A 16,052-nucleotide genomic window follows, 5' to 3' on the forward strand; every position below is an offset into this window, starting at 1 on the left:
AATTTTTGTTACTGTGAACAAAGCTTCCAATTCAAGAAGAAATCATATTTTACTTTTTATTGATTTATTTCTTTCAAATTTATGCATAATATTGCTGTTATTTTATCTCTAATTTTTGAACTCCTGCTTAGAAATAAGATTGGACAATAGTTTTATTATCATTATTTCTCTTCAATTGGCCGGGCGGTGATGGTGCACACCTTCAATCCCAGCACTTGGGAGGCAGAGGCGGGTGGATTTCTAAGTTCGAGGCCAGCCTGGTCTACAGAATGAGTTCCAGGACAGCCAGGGCTATACAGAGAAACCCTGTCTTGAAAGAAAAAAAAAAAAGAATTCTCCTCAATGACATCTATTTATATTTATTTATATTAAATTTATATTAAACTAATAAGATAAGCCAGTTACTTATACACCTTTTCTTCCAATTTCCAAACTAGGAAATATTTTTTTTAAACAATTCAAGCACAAAACCTTCGGGACTAAGATTCCTTTTGATGGGAATGATGTTAAACTAAAACAATAATGCCTTTATGTTTCAGTGAGATTTCCCTGTTCCTTCTTGAGTTGTTGGTAACACATGGTCCTTCTTATATCCACACTCCCAAAGTTTCACATTTGTCCAAATGCTCCACACTTATAGTTTTCTCAGATTTGGCCATTTCTTTTCTATTCTAAGCATCTTTTTAACTGAGAGAAAAATTCAGGAAGCTTTCAAAAAGGTCAGCATTTCTGTACAGTCATCAATCACTAGTTAATTCTTCAAATATATACAGATTCCAACAGATCCACTGAAAACAATCAATACATCCCTAAGTCCAAGCATAAAAATTTAAGTGAATTTCAACAAATTTTATGATTTGTAATGAAATATTGTTGTTTATGTCTTATAACCATTGTTTTTATATTGTAACCTTCCTTGACCATTTCCATAATATTGTTTTAATATAGGTTTTTATATGCAAACCTAATAAACTCACTTTTATAGGACTGATAATACCTTTCTTTTCTCTCCTACCACAGGCATCAGTCCTGAACGGATAGATGCCACTTCCTATAAAAGGAACTTTTGTTCGCCAGATGTATTTGTCATCTCTAAGACTTACTGATGAATAAGCTCATCCTTTCTACTTCTTTCTGAACTATGGCTGGCAGGTTCAATTCAACTGTCCTGGCTCAAAACTCCTTCCCAAGCTGACTGATTCAAAATAGCTTCTCTTGACTGCTCGCTGAATTGCTCTTCTTGGAAATACTGCCTCTGAATTCCATGAAATGAACTTCACTGACTTCACAGACTGCACAGACCAAATGAAATGTAACAAAACTGCAGGCGCTCAACTGAAGTCAATTGAACTCAACTGTACTCTAGTCAGCTGTTCCCCGCTGAGCTGCCTCCCTCCCTGCACTGCTCTTAAGTAGCCTTCCTTTCCGGCCTGTTCTCATGAGAGCTGGGAGTACCTATCTCTGGCTCATTCTATCAAAGTTTTCTGATTTGTCACTTTGTCTGCTCCTCAATTGAATGCCATTGTTTGGGGTTGAAGGTGTGTCCTAAAGGTTTGTCTGCACTCCAACTAGAGGGATGAAAAGTGTGTCATCCCAGCCAGATTGCACAGACCTAGGAGGTCTTTCAATATGACCCTATACCAGAGCAGCCATGTTGCTAGACTAAAATTCCTCTCGAACCTCTGTAGGAAGATGTGGTAACTACAGAGCAAAGGAAAGAGTAACTTTAGAATTTCAAATTTCAACATACACTTGTGATGCTATGAAGTAAGAGTCACCAGGATGTTTTCAGTGTTTGGGGGAAAAAACCTGTACTATCCTGCAAAAGTGAGTGAAGCACCCCTGATTAAAATTGTTGAATTGACTTTTGAATTGACTTTACAGCAGTATGTTCTAATTCAGAGACTCCCCAGCTGAAGTCTTACAGAAATTATTTACAGTGATCAAAAGACAAAATTATTTATGTTAGACAGTACAGGAATAAACTTCACACAGTCCTCTGCCCTTAGAGATTTAAAGTGTAAATTAATGTAAAAATGACTCCAGTATTTTCACAGTGAAAAAAAAAATCAGTGGGATTTTGTTACCTAGGGTGCTTCCATATTATTTAATTATAGACTGCTTTTTTTCCCATGCTGAGTCTACTTGGGGCCATGGACATGCTTTGAGAAAAACAATGGCAGAAGTGTGTTCTGGGTTACATTTCTTCTGGAGTCTGAACCTTCAGGGACCCATGTCTGGGGCTGTCCTTTTCCTGGGTAGAATCCTAGAGCAACACAGAGCATGCTGTGGAAAAAAACAGACTGTGTGAGTCCTGTGGTCACTGCCAGTCTTCTGGCATAGCCATAAGTGTTTCATCATCAAGGCCCCGCCCTCATAGCCCTAACCAATCCAAACCACCCTCAAAAGCCCCATCTCAAATATCCTCCTAAAGGCGATAAAAATGAGCAAAGTAGATCATGAACATGTATGGGAATGTCTTTGAGAAATGAATAATAATTAATAAGTGCCCACTTGCTACCTGACAGTGGGTTTCAATATAAAAATCAATGGAAGATGTGCTCAAAATCACACAGCAGTAGCCAAACTAGTGGGTCTCTCTCTCTCTCTCTCTCTCTCTCTCTCTCTCTCTCTCTCTTTCTCTTAAAAAAGGCAAAAACAAAAATAAATAAATAAAACAAAACAAACAATAAAAACTAATAAAAATTAAAAGTCTTATCAATTTGCACAAATTTCACTTTCTGAAATACAAGGAGTTATAAGAGCACCCGCCCCATCTATCTCTTCCTTTATGTTCATATGTCTGTCTGTCTTTCCTCTCCCTCTCCCTTCCTGGCTTCCTTCCCTTGCCCTTCTCCCTCTCCCCCATCAAAACAACAAAAACAAACAAAAAAACTTTGGGGTAGAATGAAAACACTGCAACTCTAATTATCTATTATATCACAAAAGGCAAAAGCATTAGGCTCCACCCCCTACAAGGCCACAGTTTTAGTATCCATTATTATAATGGCATTTCTTTGCCAGTCCCTGAAAATGTGGTTGCCATTTTTTATTGTATTTACTTCAAGCAACTAACTATTGAGAGGAGTCTAACTAAATACACTTTCTATTTATTTAAGTAGTGTGAAGATCTGAAGGAAAAGAAGAAAACACAATTTTGTCAGGATCTAGGGATTTCTGACCTGTCTAAATGCCTACTTCCTTTCTCCGAATCATCTATCTTTACACTCAGGAGGACCAAGAGTAAATGAATAAACATTATCTTGTCCTTGGCCTTCACCAAGCCAAATCATTCATATCTGAGACCATTTCCCTTTAGAGTTTGAGATTTTAAAGTAAATTGTCAAATGCTCTGGACTGATCTCAGCTCAGTTCTACCATTTTCTGCTCTGTGAAGCAAGTCCTGGGTGTGATACGATACCCGCGACTATATAACATGAGGAAAAATGTTTTAAGGTTGAACAAAAGCATCATACACAGTTCTCAGCAGCAGATCGTAGAGACTGAATAATCAAGTCTGTCTACAATGACTCCTCAAGAGACTCAGAAACATCAAATACATGCCATGCTCACATGGAGCTGTGAAATTACACAAGATGATGGATGTGAAAACACACAATGCTGGAACATGCACAGGTTTTCACAGCCATTTGGATCATAGATCTTTTCTTTAACTTCTTTAACTACGGTAAGCAGGCTCTACTGCAGGAAATATCATGGTAGCTAACTGCCTAGTTTTTCCCATTATCCATTGCTTAATTTTCATTCTTCCCCATTTTTGTGTTTTATCCTATAACCTGAATTAACCCACTTAATGATAGAAGAAAAGTCTTCTGTATGGTGATATTGATGCATGCAAAACAAATTCTCAAAACTAAGGATTTATCCTTTATAATGTTGTAAGGAGATTAAAATGTTAAAATTCACATTTTTTGATATTTTATTATTTACAATTCAAATATTATCCCCTTTCCCAGTTTCCCCTCTGGAAACTCCCTATTCCATCACCCCTCCCCCTGCTTCTATGAGGGTGCTCCCCCCCAACCCACTCCCACCTCGCTGCCATGGCATTCCCCTACACTGGGGCATCAATCCTTCACAGGACCAAGGGCTTTTCCTCCCACTGATGCCTGACAAGGCCATCTTCTGCTACATATGCGGCTGGAGCCATGGGTTGTTCCATGTGTACTCTTTAGTTAGTGATTTAGTCCCTGGAAACTCTGGGTGGTCTGGTTGTTTGATAATGTTTCTCTTCCTGTGGGGATGCATTTGGATTTAAAATGATGATGATAGAGGACTTTAAGAAGGACATAAATAACTTCCTTAAAGAAATACAGAGAACACAGGTAAATGGGTAGAAGGGGAAACACAAAAATCCCTTAAAGAATTGCAGGAAAACACAGCCAAACAAATGAAGAAATTGAACATAACCATCCAGGATCTAAAAATGGAACTAGAAACAATGAAGAAATCACAAAGGGAGATAACCCTGGAAGTGGAAAACCTAGGAAAGAGATCAGGAGTCACAGATGCAAGCATCACCAACAGAATACAAGAGATGAAAGAGAGAATCTCACATGCAGAAAATATAGAAAACATTGACAGAACAGTCAAAGAAAATTCAAAATGCAAAAAGCTCCTGACCCAAAAAATCAAGGAAATCCAGGATACAATGAGAAGACCAAACCTAAGAGTAATAGGTATAGACGAGAACAAAAATTCCCAACTTAAAGGGCCAGTAAATACCTTCAAAAAATTATAGAAGAAAATTTCCCCATGAACACACAAGAAGCCTACAGAACTCCAAATAAACTGGACCAGAAAAGAAATTCCTCCCATCACATAATAATCAAAACACCAAGTAACAAAACAAAGAAAGAATATTAAAAGCAATAAGGGAAAAAGGTGAAGTAACATATAAAGGCAGATCTATCAGAATTATACCAGACTTCTCACCAGAGACTATAAAAGCCAGAAGATCCTGGGCAGATGTCAACAGATCCTAAGACAACACAAATGCCAGCCCAGGCTACTATACCCAGCAAAACTTTCAAGCCCACATACACATGGAAGCTGAACAACTCTCTCAATGATAACTTGGTCAGAGAAAAAAAAACAAAGAAATTTAAGACCTTTTAGAATTTAATAAAAATGAAGGCAGAACATACTCAGACTTATGGGACACAATGCAAGCAGTGCTATGAGGAAAACTCACAGCTCTGAGTGCCTTCAAAAAGGAACCGGACAGAGCATACACTAGCAGCTTGACAGCACACCTGAAAGTTCTAGAACAAAAAGAAGCAAATACACCCAAGAGGAGTAGATGGCAGGAAATAATCAAACTCATGGCTAATCAACCAAGTAGAAACAAACAGAACTATACAAAGAATTGACAAAACCAGGAGCTGGTTCTTTGAGAAAATCAATAAGATAGACAAACCCTTATTCAGACTACACAGAGGGCACAGAGACAGTATCCAGATTAACAAAATCAGAAATGAAAAGGGAGATATAACAACTGAAAGTGAAGAAATTCAAAAAGTCATCAGATCCTACTACAAAAGCCTATAGTTAACACAAGTGGAAAATCTGCATGAAATGGACAATTTTCTAGACAGATACCAGGTACCAAAGTTAAATCAGGATCAGATAAACCATCTAAACAGTCCCATAACCCCTAAAGAAATAGAACTAGTTATTAACAGTCTCCTAACCACAAAAAGCCTAGGACCAGATGGTTTTACTGCAGAATTCTATCAGACCTTCAGAGAAGACCTAATACCAATTCTCTTTAAAACCTACTCTTTAAAAAGCATCCCAACACATAAACTGTACCAATGCAATTCTAGAAGTAAAGTGGAAATTTCTTGTTTCTTTGAACACTCTGTTGTATCACATGATGTTTTCTGCAAACTATCTTATGAGAGGATGTTTTTGCTGAAGCAAATGTATGGAAGGATATTTTACTGAGAATAGATACAGGGTGTTTTTCTGGAAGCAGCCTCGAAAAAAAGGGATGTGTTGTTTTGCTAGAGCAGATGCTTGAGAGATGGTGTGATGTTTGGAAAGGGTGTAAATGTAACCCAACAGACACTGGGCAATGCTGTGTGGTATTGGTATGCCTTACCATTCTTTGCTGGTTATTGTTGGGCTTTGCTGACACTAGTCTTTGCTTTCAATGTTGTATGGTACTGGTTTGTTTTGCCATTCTTTGCAAGCCATTGTTTGTCATGACTTCATAGAGAGAAACGCACCAAAGAACTTCTGGTGGTATTCCTGTGGCTTCTTGCTGCGTCCACTGACTTGTGCCAATTGGCAGAGTCAGTTTTTTGAATCAAACTTTAGTTGCTGGTTTGTGAATAGTGTTTGCAAGTGGATCGAGCTACAGCTGCTGATTCATGTGTAAACTGAATTGCTGATATCCTTGCAAGGCATATTGGATTTGCTCCAAAGAACTATTGCTAAATAGGTCCACAACCTCTTTAGCCCTATTGACCTTTCACTGCTCCTACCTCTGGTTGGCAGTAGGCTAGAAGGGAAGTTAAAGTGTTTAAGCACACTTATTAAAAGTAGGTTTTGAAAAATATAAGCCTATATAGTAGTAGTATTGTGTCAACTTGGGACAGTTTAGTCACCAAAGAAGCCTCAATCTGGAATTATCCAGATTAGATTGCCCTAGGACATGTCTTTAGCATATTTCCTTGATGGTTTTGATGTAGAAAGGCCAACCCATGTGGATGGCATCATTCCTTATCGTGGGTTCCCGGGCTATGTAAGAGTAGAGAGGACCAGATGAGGCCTGAGTAAGCAGGCACCATCAGTGCACTCATTTTTCTCTCCACTCTTGACCAAGAATGGGATGTGGCTAGTTGCTTCAGGCCTTGCCTCACCTGAATGATGAACTGTAACCTGGAATAAAGACCAAAAATAAACTCTCCATCCCTTAAGTTGTTTTTGCTCAGGGTATTTCATCACAGCAACAGAAGCAAAGATAGGAAAGTGAACATTTTTGAATTATCAAGCCAGAAATAAATTTGAACTTGCTGAATAAAGATAATGAAATTATTTAACACAATATATGGAAAATACTGGACAGCCCAAACAGAAACAATAAAAATTATTGATATCCTAATTTGCTATGATAAAGCCACTATCAAAAGAAACTTGAGGAGAAAATGATTTATTACATTTTACAAGTTAGAGTTTAGCATCACATGAAGCCAGGTACCTCAAAGCAGAAACCGTGGAGGAGCATGGATTACTGGGTCTCATCTTCTTCTATCACCAGGACTTCTGGCTTCAGAGTATCACCCTTCTCACATCAATCATTAGTCAATAAATGCTCTCACAGATCACTCTGAGGGAGGCAACTCTGCAACTGAAGTTCCCTCTTCTTTGATAGCCTTATTATGGCAAGTTGACAAAAACTAACCAACAAGTCAGCAATTTGTCAACATGACACACAAATTCATCACTATTAAATTATAACCTTTCTTTTCTTGCCTATCCCCAAGGTCTTATATTACCATCACAATATTAAACAGTCCACCTTGAAGGTTCAAGTCTTTAAAAGTTTCAACCATTTAAAAGTTCACTTTAAAAACTTAAGTCTCTTAACTATGAATCCCTATATTCTCAAAAACAAGTTACTTTCTTATCCCAAGCAGGAAGAACCAGAGCACAGTTACAATCAAATCAAAGCAAAACCAAAATTTAACAAAATGAAAAGCTCAGTGTCTAATATCTTGTACTCACTCATGATCTCTGTGCTCCAAAGTACTTGGGTTGCTCCACTTCTCCAACTATTAGACATCCTCCACAGCTTATCTCAAAGGCTATGGCAGGCTCCACTCCCCAACTGCTGCTGTTCTTGATGGCCATCCGATGGTCCCAGCATCTCCAATATCCTGCATCTTAGGATACAGCTTCACCAATAAGCTTCTCATCAAGGACTCCAACACTACTGTGGTGCTGAGCCTCAGATTTGCTCCATGACCCCTGCAACCCCAAGGTTTTCTTTATGTCTGAGGCTGCACCTTCACCAAGGACTTCACCAGACCTCTATTTAAGGAGTTCCAAACCTGCACATAGTATCAAGCCTCGGCCATGGTCCCTGAAAGTCTTCAAAACAGCACTATGTGGGAGATCCTTACATTTTTTGGCAAGTTAGGCAGCCAGCTTGATGTGTATCTTTGGCCGTTAAACTAGACCAAAGCTCGTGTGTGCTAACCCTGAGGAAAATTTAGCTCAGCGGGACTGATCTCTTATTAATCACAGGTATTCTTCAGCTCTATCTTTATTAGCATTTATTGATTATCCACATAAAGTGAAGTTTCCTCCTACAGAGTCTTACTCCAAAATATCACTCAAACAGCCCTGAGAGTTTTCGCTACTTTCTAAAATGTGACAAGCCATGCCTCCACAGTCTACACATCTCCTATTATTACTGCCTGTATATCCCCAATCACAGGCCATTAAGATTGGAGCACTGGACTGTCTTTTCTAGCCCAAAATTCTAAAATCCTTCCATAAGACCCAACCAAAATAAACAAATAAAAAATTCCTCACATTCCTAGTACTGTTGTTGTTGTACTTGATTCTGTGATAAACCCACAACCAAAAGCAACTTGGGGAGGAAGGGCTTTATTACATCTTATAAGTTAGAGCCCATTATCAAGAGAAGCCAGGGCAGGAGATCAAACAGGAGCCTGGAAGCAGGAACTCGGAAGCAGGAATAAGCACAGGAACTATGTTACTGCCTTCCTTCCTCCATCATGCCCAGCTTGCTTTTTCAAATAACCTGGAACCATGGCCACAGCAGACTGAACCTTCTCATCAGCCATTCATCAAGAAAATGTTCCACCCTAGACTTACCCATAGGCTAGTCAGGTTGGTGCAATTCCTCAAGTGACATTTCCTCTTTCTAGATGACTCTAGTGTGTGTGAAATTGAGAAAATCTTACCAGCTCAACTCTAGAGGCTGTTTTGTTAAATCTCCCATCTTCTAACTTTTCTATCCACTTGTGTATTTTTTAATTGCAAGCTTGTATCCATTCCTTTCTAAATTTTCTACACATGCATACGATGTCTGATCCAGTCTCCACTCTCTCCCTCCAGCTCCAGGACTCCTCCAACATCTCACCCAACCTCTCTTTTATGTTGAGATTATTTCATTTAAGAATACATTTTGAATACTGACCATTAAAAAATGTAAACGTAACTTATTTACAAATTAAAAAATGTAAACGTAACTTATTTACAAATCATAAAACAATGGGAAAGGATGATAAATTTGGCAGTGGAATATCACATAATTTCCAGAATAATGACATAACCAAAATTTATTAACTGATATACTGCTTAGCTATGGGAAAGCTTATTTGACAAGATCCCCTGGAGGTAAAGTTTAACAAGCTCCAAATGAATCCTTTGTTTTCCTCCTTAAGAACAAAAATCTCTCTTTTCAATAGCAGACAGATATTGGCTTGCCCCAGAAGACCATCTGATAAAATGCAAAAATGGACACTGGGTCATATTTGGTCTCCCCTGCTCAGCTAAGCCCTGTTCTGTTGTTAAAAAGAATTCTCCTGTTAATTCAGTCTTATAGTATTAGAATAAAACCATAATGAGCAAGCATTAAAGCTTTTAATGAAAAATACAATGTTTTAAAATAGAATACAATACTCATTTTGTTTAAAATACATGATGTAATTTTTATTATATTAGAGTGCTTAAGTAATTTCCAAGAGAGAAAATTATCAAGAATAAAGTTTGAACTCACTGAACATAGAAGAAAATTAATTAGCATTCTTAATGAGGTAAACATATTTAAATAAGCACATTTTAATAATAGAAGGTGTGGAAAAAAATGACAGAAAGATGGAATAAAAGTACTAAAATTAAGCCATGATTCTATCACAGCCTGTGCCTGGATAAATGTTCCTACAAGTCTGGGATGTCTTCAGTATACATACATATCAATAACAGAGTTATATCCTCAGTCTTGGTGCTTGAGATCCACCCATGTTATCTCAGAGGATGAAATCCATCTTTGCCTTCTTGTTTGCTGTAATGTCTTTTAAATTTCAGATCACTAGCCATTAACAGATCATGAAATCAACTTGGTACAATGCAAATGCATTCCAACATTTAAAATAGAAGAGAATTCAGAATGTTAGCTTCACATGAAACTGTGCTTTAAGAATAACTCCTCAAGTATTCATTTCAGGTGTATATCAATGAACAGGTAGGTCCTGAATAGGTTTGTGTATCAAGATTTTAAATACCTAACATCTTTGGTTTAGAGTAGAGCTTCCCATGTGCCATCAGAAAACTAGGAACTAAGTGCTGTTAAATGGGTATAATGAACACCCAACCAGAGCTCCAGTCAAGGGAAGCCTGAGATAGTCTGGTTCAGTGGAAGCAAGTCTTGTTTGTGAATTCTCAAAAGGTATCCTGTATGGAGAAGGACCAGATGGCTCCACGGTAGCCCACCCCTAGAGGCAGCCGTGTGCCAACCCTGCAAGGTTCTGACTGCGATGTCCTGAGTCCATTTGCTAATAGAACAAAATACCTAAAACAAGATAATTTTTTTTGGTTTTTTGTTTGTTTGTTTGTTTGTTTGTTTGTTTGTTTGTTTCGAGACAGGGTTTCTCTGTGTAGCCCTGGCCGTCCTGGAACTCACTCTGTAGACCAGGCTGGCCTCGAACTCAGAAATCTGCCTGCCTTTGCATCCCAGAGTGCTGGGATTACAGGTGTGTGCCACCACCACCCGGTGACAAGATAATTTATAAAGAAAATAAATGTATAACTCATTCTTCTAAGGCCTGGAAAGCCCAAGTTTAAAACAGTGACAGGACTGGTATCTACTGAGGGTCACTTTTTTAAAAATTTTTTTATTAGATATATTTTTTGTTTACATTTCAAATGATTTCCCCTTTTCTGGACCCCCACTCACTGAAAGTCACATAAGCCCCCTTCCCTCCCCCTGTTCTCCCATCCACCCCTTTCCACTTCCCTGTTCTGGTTTTGCCCTATACTGCTATACCGAGTCTTTCCAGAACCAGGGGCCACTCCTCCATTCTTCTTGTAACTCATTTGATGTGTGGATTATGTTTTGGATATTCCAATTTTCTAGGTTAATATCCACTTATTAGTGAGTGCATATCATGATTGATCTTTTGAGACTGGGTTATGAGGGTCACTTTTTTAATTAAATATAATCTTCATTTACATATCAAATGCTAAAACCTATCCCCGTTTCCCCACTCCCCGAAAACCCCCAACCCCTCCTTGTACCCCCTGCCTCCAAGTATATGCCCTTCCACCCGACCCACACCTGCCTCGATTTCCCTTTGTTAGGTATCTATTGAGCCTTCACTGTACCAAGGATCACTGATGCCAGACAAGGCATTCCTCTGTCACTTTCTATACCAAGGTAGCACCTTGTCTTTCAACCCTCTGCAGAGGAAGGATGCCGTGTTCAACTGTGGCAAGAGGAAAGAAAGGGAAAGATGGAAAAGCCTGTCTTCCCTGTGGAGCCCTTCTACGAGAGTACGCTTCCTCACTATCTCCACCAACACACCACACTTATCAATGTCACTCCATTGGCAAACACATTTCAACATAAATTCTGGAAGAGAGACCACAACTCAGACTGCATTAATAGCCACAGCGACTATATGAACATACACTTCTGCAACTCGGTCAAGGTGATGCTGGTACCACTGTGAACAACAAGACCGTAGTCTCCAGCCTCCAGAGAACCAGAAAATGTGCTAACTCAAGGAAATACGAACAGGTATCTATGCAGGTCTTGGGGGATCCCATCCACTCTGTGATTCTATGAGCTTTCACAATCCATGATCCAAGGAAAAAGGGAGTCCGCATAGACCTTCAGGCAACAGAAAGAGCCGCCCTGAAGGTCTATGAGGGCTCCATTTTTTTTCTTGCCTTTCTGGAACATTTTTCTCCATTTGGCAGCCTCCTCTTCGTCTTCTTCCCTCATCTGTTTGTTGGTGGCCCTCATCACGTCCAGCTGAGGTTTTTGTTGTTGTTGTTGTTTATGACTTGAAGTAGCTCCAACTGGTTCTTTTTCTCAGCCGCAAAGTCCCCAAAGAAGGGCTGAAACTTCCTCTTCTTGCAGGAGCCCCTGGGAGCTTTCTCCTTGGAGAGAAACTCCTAGAAGCATCCCACTGAAGCGGTGGAGACCTTGGCCACTTGCATGGCTTGGCCCAGCTCCTCCTTACTCTGGTGTCCCATAGGGTGCAAGCCGGCTTCGCTGAGCAGCTGTATCTTGTGTGCGCGGACCAGGTTCCGCGGACAGTTCAGCTCACTCTGGGCCGTGCGTTCTTTCTTGGCCCGGATCCTCTGGGCGAACTGGTGTTCCATGGAGTCAGGGCTCCCAGGAACCTCGATCAGCCATTCCTTAGTGTCATCCCGGGAGCGCTCGTAGCCCCAAGAGCGCTGCCACTGGCCACCCACCTTGTTCCACAGGAGGTTGGTCTTCTTGGGATGGATTCCCTTAAAGCTCCTAACTTTAAGAGTCTAACTACTTTTTGTAGTAAGAGTGAGAATATCCACTACTCAAGCACTGTAAACCATGGGATTTGATACAACACACTTTCCATTCTGCCCTCTCCCGGATCTCTTGCCCTATGCTGTGAGTCCCAAGCATTCGATATAACTTGTCATCAGTAGATTTGGACCCTCCAAATTTTTCAATCTGTCCCATTTGCTACTGAAGTGGCCTAGAACTCACTTTATCAAAGCAGATAGAGGCCGCAGAATCTGGATTATAAATTCAGGTTGTCCCTTGTATGGCAACTGCATTATGGGTAAGATTAACATCATGGTTTAGAAGACAGAGGATGAAAGGTTACAACAACCTTGTCCACTGAGGTATCAAAATTTCTAGCTTTCTCTTCAGTATAGTCCAAGCTACTAAAACCTGTGTTGTGCTCAGGTCATAAAGGAGATGTTGTCATAAGTGAGCAGACTCCTTAAGGGAACTTTGAAAAGGATTCTGATGACATCTGTTGGAAAAGGTCACACTGTGAGCTCAATGAATGGTATAGACCCACAAAATTACTGCAGTGCCATCTCCTGGAACTGATCATTGCGAATGCATAGAGAAAGCTCAGTGTGCGACCCAGGAGGGCGAGACTGAGGTTCTCCTCATGACTGAGAGTTTTCCCTTTTTAATAATAGCATGAATCTCTAGTGTGACTAGACTCATCTTCCATAGGAAAACAGTATGGACAGAGGTGGACAGCTTCGTCGCTCACAGTGTTTTCTTCTCAGAGACTGCATACTCGTTTTACGGACCAGCTAGGCATGGCTTCCCTCTTGTTTTACACTCATGTTCTTTGTCATCTACCATCAGACCACAGCTTCCATAAGCCTGTTCCTTCCATTTTAATAGACAGTCTCAAAAGGCAGGTGCATACTGAACATGCATCAATCAACAATCAAGGAAAACATTCTCATCTAGAATTAGTGAAAAGAACAACCTTTACCTGCAACCCAGCCTGTAAATTCTCCCCACGACTATATGGGAGCAAAAAATAGGAGTCTGAAAATTCCTTTTATAATACTAGGAAGAAATATTTTCATTAGCTTCAGAGATGTTCCCGATTAACATGTTCACACTTGTAAATATAAGAAGCATTATTATCACAGAATCAGCCAAAGTCTATAGTTGCAAATGACGGGGAAAGAAGACATAGTTTTATCCTTTGTTTTACTAAATTGCAAACTGAATCCCTGATCCGTTCTCTCCCATATTTTTTGGAACAGCTATTAACTACTTCAACAATATGGAAAGCTCTGGCCTCGGTGTTTCTTGCCTAAGAGAATCATACCACAAGTTTTCTGAGGATGGTGTATATAAGTATTTTGGTTTTTGTTTCTTGTTCTCCCCTTGGCCTTTTGAAACTTTACAATACAAGGAAAGTGTATTCAAACATAGAAGCTAGAGTGTAGTGTGCATTCAGTCATTTGATATGCACAATGTCCTAAATTCAAAATCCATCCCCAAGCCTCAAAATAAAGAATGGATTCAAACTATAAATTATTTTTAAAGGTATATTTTATTTGTTATTTATATGTCTGTGGGTTTGTGCACACGTGAATCTGGAAGAGGTCATCAGATCCCCTGGAGCTTAACTTATAAGCAGCCTCAAGCCATACATGGCTGCTGGGAACTGAGCTCCAGGCATATACCAGAGCAGTATGAGCTTTTAGCCACTGATCCATCTCTCCAACCCAGGGTATAAATTTATTTTGCTTTGTTTTGTAGAAAGTACAAGAACCCCTGCCAGCTGAATGTCGGGTTACTGATGTCGTCTTGTGCTTATGATAAAATGGCAGCATGGGGCTGTGCAGGAGGCCAGCTACCTGGAGGTGCTTCAAAGCAAACTCCAAAACTGCCTCTCACTGAATACCTGATGACAGGCAAATTGGACCCTCCTGGCCTGTTATATATACCTTTTTACAGTATTTGGGAAATAGCACGGGAAGCTGCTGCCTGCCAAAAAGCCATTTGCAGCATCACTGAATGTCTGCTGGCTGCCTGCTCCCAGCAGGCTGATCAGCAACAACATGACTGCAGGTCCAACCTTGTGAGTGCCATGCTCCTAATAACCACCAGCCAGCCATAGCTGAATACACCTCGGGTTCTAAGCAGACCGCGGAACTAAATCATCGCTCATTCCAGCCTGCTCATTTTGAACCACCTCATTTTACAGTGTGGTTAGCATAGCCCTGCCACTTAAGGATGATTGCTCACAGAGCCCAGGGTAGCGTTGTCTTAGTGAGCATGTACAGCGAGGCAGTTGACACAAACTGCATCATCTGCTGCTTGAGCTTTGGTGCTGATGCTGCCAAGAGAATATTTTTTACGGCAGTTATCAATGTATAACAGAATATAAAACACTCACCACAATCAGATCCTCCACCCTCAGTGATACTGAGTTCAGAGTTCTAATTACCTCACTCTTCTTAAACAAAGCCTATTAACCCAGAAAACAATTAACACAGCCTGTACTTTTAATTAATATCCAAAGCTTTCAACATAATAAAACTCTGAAAAGAAATCGTTTCCACTGGCTATGTCCTATTATTTTGAAACAAACTGTCATATCAAAGAATATATATATTAAAAAAATGCTACTCGTTCATTTTTTTTCAAAATCCTTTTAATACTACTACACATGTTCATTGCAGAGCTCAAATAATGACAGTGCTTAATTTATTCCATGAATCTTCGTTGAAGGAAATGGATGAGAGAGGAAAGTCACTGGATATATAAAGCATGCCCAGCGTGTCTTATGCAGTGATCTCTGGGTAACGCTTCCCTTTCATTTCCTGAAAGCATATTGTGGTGGAAGTCATACATTTTAAACCAGCCAATTAGATTTTATACCAAGCAATAGCACTCAGGCTCTGTGGAGCCATGAACTCTTTGGCCCGCCGTGAATTAAATAGCCCTTAAATCCCCACAGACAGGACAACTTGCTCGGGTGTTCGAGTTTTTTTTTTTTTTCCGATTAATTACTTTTCCCATGCTAATGCAATTAAGAACTGGACCTAATATTTTGTCCTTCTGTTTAATTATAGCCCTACATCCTATAATAATATTAAAGAAAGCCCTTTTGAGCTTCGCTGACTTCAAGATCAGAACTTTCTACTCTGTACAATTTCTAATTTAGCTGGCCTGTTCCTGGCAGGTCTCATACTTAAATCTGCTACCCTTGGGTGAGCTGTGGTCAGAAAGGCTTGCTTTTCGCTGTATGTCCACACAGGCGCCTGGGAACCACATGAGTAAAATCAGATCCAAAGAAATACGACAGCACTTCTTACATGAGATGGCTGCTTCAGCATGCTGGCCATCCATTTATGAAGATTATTTAATTGCATTGTTGTGTGTTATATAAAAGTCTTCCAAAATTTAAAAGTAGACTGGAAGCCAATACAGTTTAAACTTCAGGCTCTGATCCAGGATCCAAGTGAGCAAGAGCATCCTAGGTGAGAACATCCTGGGAGAGAGCATC

The 16,052-nt window shown here is 39.8% G+C and overlaps 1 pseudogene; it reads right to left on the reverse strand.

The window, feature by feature from the left end:
- Window positions 1-11,842: 11,842 nt before the first annotated feature.
- Window positions 11,843-12,733, reverse strand: LOC127664550 (ribosome biogenesis regulatory protein homolog; annotated as a pseudogene).
- Window positions 12,734-16,052: the final 3,319 nt, after the last annotated feature.

This window comes from Apodemus sylvaticus, chromosome 14 (genome assembly GCF_947179515.1).
Source record: "Apodemus sylvaticus chromosome 14, mApoSyl1.1, whole genome shotgun sequence".
Lineage (NCBI taxonomy): Eukaryota > Metazoa > Chordata > Mammalia > Rodentia > Muridae > Apodemus > Apodemus sylvaticus.